Here is a 7,188-nt window from a genome sequence, read left to right as displayed (position 1 = left end):
GGTAGCACCATTATGCATCTTAGTACCCTTAATTGGTCAAAATCTCAAAGGTGATGGGATCTCAAACGTGCGCCCTTCCATATTGGTTACATTTTTCGGGCTTATCGTTACAGATTGTTACATGTTTATATATATATATATATATATATATATATATATATATATATATATATATATATATATATATATATATATATATATATATATATATATATATATATATATATATATATATATATATATATCTTTATTACGTTAAGTGAAATAGCGCCGTCATCATCTGTTCTCAGCTTGTTATCAGTGCAGTTTACGTAGGCTTCACGTGTGTTTGTGTTGTTATCATATGCGGTTTACCTGTCAATAAAATAATAAACGATGACATTACAGAACAAAATGACGTTGTTTTACTGAAATATGATGTTAATGTATATTTTTGCGTCGTTGTTATACTATTTTACGTAGCTGCTGTATATATTTATGTTGTTATTGTGCATAAGTATAATTTATATAGTCATCAATGTAATAAACGTTGTTGTTTGATTTTGCCCGTTTGCATTCCATACGGTCGGGCGGTTTATTGCCATGTCGACACTTTGAGATGAGCTCTGTGTTTTTTGTTTACACTGTCCTTAGTACGTAAGAATACCAGCTTTTCTTCTGCACAGAGGTTGCATTTGCCCTAATCACGTTTGTGCGTGTTCGATTCCTTTACTATCTCCCAGCTTATATTGTGGCTAATTCCCCCTCTTTTCAGGTTCTATACATGCTTTCACAGTTGTTCCTTTTTGGTGCTTTTCATGCCTGAGAGATTTTGTGTGGTTATTGAATCGCTGCTTAAAGGGTCCTCCAAAAATGCCGATGTACGACTGAGATTCTGTGTCCGATGTGACTTGGGCTTTATATACTATTGCGCGGTTAAACATTTCCGTGTCGGGGGCAGCTATCTGTTAAGTACCGGTAGTAGTGATAATATTGTATATATACAGGCGCTAGTATACGTGATGAAGTTCAGTGGTACAGTAAAACGGTGTAGGCCAATCATTCTTGAAGTGCGAACGAATAAACAGCAAACAAATCCAGCATTTCATTTCATTGTGGGGAGAAGGAAATAGTCATAATCAGGCGCGTATCTAGGATTTTCTAACCCAGAATTACTATCTAAGCGGAGCGCCACCATCAGTTGGCGCGCAGCGTACAAGAAATTTCTGGTTTTGATACCCCCAGATCACCGGAAATGGCACTTCTCGGGCTTGAAAATGACCAACCAGATGTACACTTTTGCCTGAGAACTACTGATTATTTCCCAATAGTTTTTTTCCATCCATATCCTTTTTGAAGATTGTCGCTAGTCACATATCATGTTCGACCTTATCCCATCTCCTGTGGATCATTGGTTTTGTAGGTGATTCTACGTCGCGGCTCACAATACCGGTCAGCCCACTTTTCAATGTTTTATGCCCATTATTTGTTCAGATTTTTAAAATTCACTTGAAAACATACCCATAATGTTGCACAAAATTTCATTTATGGACAACCAATATAGAAAAACCTCCTTTAACCCCTCGGTCAAAATTGCACTGAATAGAGGGAAGTTTGATGAAGAATGTTGGTCAGGGAATTATCGAAAATTCAGACACAGCTAAGTAATTGGTGTACAAATATTAAAACCTCCTATAACGGCTACTATAACACTTCGTTGAAAGAAATGAAAAAATACCAGACATTTCCGAAACCGAACACTACCCGCAGAGGCGTAGGAGGCGGGGGGGGGGCTGCAGAAAATTCGGGCAATATGCTGTGAATTTTGCGGGCACCTATACTGAAAGAAAATTTAATCGCAATGATATAGCTATCAATAGTTTTAAAAAAAATATCCTTGGTAATTAATAAAAGTTCTAAGCTTGCCCGACTAATTCGCCATTACTAATGTAAAAGAGAGTTTTGGCATAATTGGACCTGCATGCTTTTTCTCCATCTACATAAGAAATTTCGTCGTTGACATTAGCATCCCGCGGGATACTGCGCAACTTTCACAGTACACGATGTCATGATCGTCAAGCGATGTCACCACGATGTAATAACCGATGCTCGCCTATATGATATTTACGTTAAAATGTTGAAAGTGCGCGAAAAATGTTGGTAATATTTTTCGTTACAGCCCCCCCCCCCCCCAAATCAAATTGGGCTCCTACGCCTAACACTACACACATAGACAGTTTGGAGGTTGTTCATCCTGGAACGCTAGATATCCATACAGTACAGTGTCCTTGGGTTTGGGGGATTTTTCGGGGCCTGATCTTGGGAAATTGCAATATCGGAGTGGTCACACTCCATGTAGGTCAGCGCACGACCCCTAGACGTCACTTATTCACAGCACGATCACTTGTTATCGATGAAATGGTGTGTTGCCGTATTTTGTCAAGGTCTTGGTACTACGGGCGAAGGTCATTAATTAAGTTTTGTAACTCATCGGGAAGCGATTAGAGAGGTGGGGCGTAGGGTCGTGAGGCGCGCGTTTTCATGCAGATGGGAACAATCTCAAGAAGTGACGGGTGCATCCGCCCCCCCCCCCTGCCCATGATACGCCCTTGGATCCACTACATGATATTCACAGGAGGTGTGCTCAATTCTCCAATCGCATGCGGAATTTATTTTTAGATTCATTGCACGAGTTACGGTACTATAGGTTTGGGGTAACAATTAGCATTCAGGTCGGAGTGTATCAAATTTTATCTCTGGATGCCAGTGTTGCATCGAAGGACATATATAGGTCTAGTGCAGTTCGCATGTTCTTTTTCCTTCCCCTTCCTTCCTCTCCTTCCTCCTCTATTTTCCCCTCTTTTGTGCCTTTTTTCTCCTCTCTTTTTGGCTCTCCGCTAGTTCTTACCCGGGGGGCGCGCGCCCCAACGCCCCCTGGATACGCGCCTGACAATGGCAAATTCGTTGCAAACTTACCGGATTTCTCTATATACAATTTCCCCCTCTTGTGACTTGATAGCATTTCTGTTCTTCCGTAAGTTTCGGCTGGTCACTGTAGTTTCATTTGCGGAGTCCACAGAAATTAATCCATAGAAGCCACTTTCGGCTTGTCGCTTGCAGCGAATTGAAGATCAACAGCTTACCCAAAAACGTCAACCTACACTGCTACTATAGATAAAGCCTTAACGTTAGGCAATGGAATACCCAATTAATTTTCCAGATCGTAAGAACTTTCTAAAAATAAAAAATAATATAAATTCACACAATTGTGTAACACATCTAAGGGTATTTGTGTGCGGAATGGAAAGCGAATGAAATCTTTATCATATTTTCATTTATAAAAAAAATAGAAGCTTGGTTCGACGAAGCAGTTTGTCACTGCTTGATCTGTACTGCCCACTTGTTATAACAGCATTAAAGCCTAACGTTATACTACATACCGAAACATACTGCACTAATCAGATTGACCTTTGACCAAATGAAAACATATTCTTGGAGACATGCTACAAGTAGAAACCATTGTAAGCAGGGGCGTCGGAAGCTATTTTTGATTGGTACGGCAGATCAGAGTGTGGCCATCTATAATAATTATCGGGGGTGGGGGGGCGTTTGGTAGGTCAAACTACGTAACGGAGACAATTTTGAAAAAAATGCCTCCCAGATTGCAGGAAATGGCACTTCCCGAGCTTGAAAACAAGACCCCTGCCATGCCAGAGTAGTGACATTTAGCCTACTTGCCGTCATCATTATTGAAAATGATTGAAAAATATACCTTCCAGATTGCAAGGAATAGCAGTTCACATGTGTCATATGAAAAAACAAGATTTTCCCTTGTCTGTTTTTGTAACCGGTTAATCTTCTGAAACACATTTTATAAGTATGTTTCATTTTGGTTCTTTATTTTTTGCCATAATATTTTCCTAGTCCTTTTTTTTTTTTTTTTTTGCGCCGTGAATATTGGTCCGGCGTTCGTATGGCAAGCCGTTTTACTTTTTATTCGATATTTGATGATATCATCAAATATTTGGTGATATCAGCAAATAATTGTTGATATCATCAAATCATTTGATGATATCATCAAATAATTGCTGATATCATCAATTATTTGCTGATATCACCAAATAATTGTTGATATCAGCAATTCATTTGCTGATATCACCAATTCATTTGTTGATATCATCAAATAATTGCTGATATCAACAAATAATTGGTGATATCAACAAATATTTGCAGATATCAGCAATTATTTGGTGATATCAGCAAATGAATTGGTGATATCAGCAAATCATTTGATGATATCAGCAAATCATTTGATGATATCAACAATTATTTGCTGATATCATCAAATAATTGGTGATATCAGCAAATCATTTGATGATATCAACAATTCCAACATATCACTAATTCATTTGCTGATATCAACAAATCAATTGGTGATATCAGTAATTGATTTAATGATATCAGCAAATGAACCGTACATATCACTAATGCATGCTTTTGTTGATATCACCAATTCATTTGTTGATATCACCAATTCATTTGATGATATCAACAAATCATTTGCTGATATCAGTAATTCAACCGTGACGATGATATCAGTAATTCAACCGTAACAGCCCGTCTTACAAGCATGCGCACACGATGTCAGTGTACTAAGCAGTACATGCAAATGACAGTGACGAGACAACAGGGTACGGGTAGCGTTACTTTCACCTTGGCGATTGCGGTAAACTTGATGAAGCACAGATCGTTATTGACAGAAGTTCTCGGATTTTGGGCGAAGTAGAGAGGCTCTTAACTGGCAATGAGAATGCTTCTGAAGCGAAAGAACGTCTTCTCCAAAGCAAAGAGCAATTTAGAACGGATTAACGCGAGCATCGATGAGCACAGGTTCAATTCAATAGCAGCTGTGCTCGATCAGCTCCTTTCCATCGCAGACGCACAGGCACAGCCAGACGGAACGTTGCAGCCATGAGCGGCGATCATGGGGGGGGGACATATTTTAGGTGGGGGATGTAGTATCTAATATCCCCCCCCCCAAATATTTGGTGGCATAGTTTTTTGTGTGGCTATAAATAGAAAATAATGCGTGAGATTATTTATCCAAATCCTATTTGGCGGTGGCTAAAACTTCATCCAACACATGCTGCCTGAGGTAAATGACTCTTCGTGGTCGTTTCTGTGACCTGTGACCGTATAGCATGTTGTCACTCATGATTATTATCATAATGTCTGTACATCTCTTGTGTATGAGTGTAAGTAAGTACAATCATATATATGATCCACATCGATCGATATGGGTTCACTGGGTTTCCATTTGGCCTGTTTCCTACAAGATTTCTAACCGCAGGCACGTAGCCAAGGAGGGGGGTGGGGCGAAGATATTTGTTGTCTTTTTTAGCGATATCGAAGTGTTATAGAAGCCGTTATAAGAGGTTTTAATATTTGTACACCAATAAATTAACTGTGTCTGAATTTTCGAAAATTCCCTGACCAACATTCTTCATCATACTTCCCTCTACTCGTGCCATTTTGACCGGTCTGTTAGGGGTTGAAGGGGTTTTTCTTTATTGGTTGTCATAGATGAAAATTTTGTGCAACATTTATGGATATGTTTTGAAGTGAATTTATTATTCAAATTCTGAACAAATAATGGGCTTAAAACCTTGAAAAGTGGGGCTGACGGGTATTGTATAGGCCGTTACGTCGTATTACCTTCCAAAGCAATGATCCACAGAAGAAGCGATGAGGTCGAACATCATGTGTGACTGGTGACAATCTTGAAAAAGGTTATGGATGAAAAAACTATTGGGAAAACTTGATTCTCAGGCCAAAGTGTACAACTTGTTGATCATTTTCAAGCCCGAGAAGTGCCATTTCCTGTGATCTGGGGGGCTATCAAAACCAGAAATTTTCTTGTATGCTGCGCGCCAACCAATGGTGTCGCTCCGCCTAGATAGTAATTCGATCGCGCCCCCCCCCCCCCGGGTTAGAAAATCCTGGATACACGCCTGTATGTATATATATATATGTATACATACATATATATATATATAGATACAAAATAACGAAGTGCGCGAACAATTTTTATTTGGGGGGGGGGAATTGTTACGCGTCTGCACCCAAGTTAAAGTCCCCCGCCCAATATTTGAAACAAATCGCCGCCCCTGGTTGCAGCCACCATCGGGGAGCCAGTCTAATGGACACGTTTCCCAGCCTGTTTCTGTCGCCGACCAGGGTATACTTTTTACATTTTGGTATTTCATAATAAACTACTTAACCACCCCGGTATTATTTTTCATAGGTTTATAGGCCTGGCCTACTCGGTGCTTGTCCAACGTTTGTCCTCCCTGTCACAAGAGCATGAGTAGCGACGGTACCTCTCCCAGTGGCAGTAATAGTACTGTGTAACTTAGTCCTCTTTCCCCCTCCCGTTGATCGCTATTACCAAGGCTGAATTTAATCGCGCACCAGACGCCTTTTGGTGCCCGCTACCAGCCAAACAGCGCTCTTAAGACCCAAAAAGAATGCCTGTTGATGGCGCTCGTTTCTAATTCCTTTTTGTAGACGTTGGTTCGATACGCTTGAATTACTGATATCAGCAAATGAATTGTTGATGTCAGCAAATGAATTGGTGATATCATCAATTCCAACATATCGCCAATTCAATTGCTGATATCAGCAAATCATTTAATGATATCACCAAATCATTTAATGATATCACCAATTTGGTTCCACATATCACTAATTAATTAGTGATATGTCGGAATTGTTGATATCAGCAAATGATTTGCTGATATCACCAATTCATTTGCTGATATCAGCAAATATTTGTTGATATCTGCAAATATTTGTTGATATCAGCAATTATTTGTTGATATCAGCAATTATTTGATGATATCAACAAATGAGTTGGTGATATCAGCAAATGAATTGGTGATATCAGCAAATGAATTGCTGATATCAACAATTATTTGGTGATATCAGCAAATAATTGTTGATATCAGCAATTATTTGATGATATCATCAAATGATTTGATGATATCAACAATTATTTGCTGATATCACCAAATATTTGATGATATCATCAAATATCGAATAAAAAGTAAAACGGCTTGCCATACGTTCGCCGGACCTGCCGTCGCCCCTGGTAAGTAAACCCAGATGTCCGTTAATTACTTTTGAGCAGAAAGTTTCTTTTCCTTTCCT

This window comes from Apostichopus japonicus, chromosome 15 (assembly GCF_037975245.1).
Source record: "Apostichopus japonicus isolate 1M-3 chromosome 15, ASM3797524v1, whole genome shotgun sequence".
Taxonomy (NCBI): Eukaryota; Metazoa; Echinodermata; class Holothuroidea; order Aspidochirotida; family Stichopodidae; genus Apostichopus; species Apostichopus japonicus.
This window is presented reverse-complemented; position numbering follows the sequence as displayed.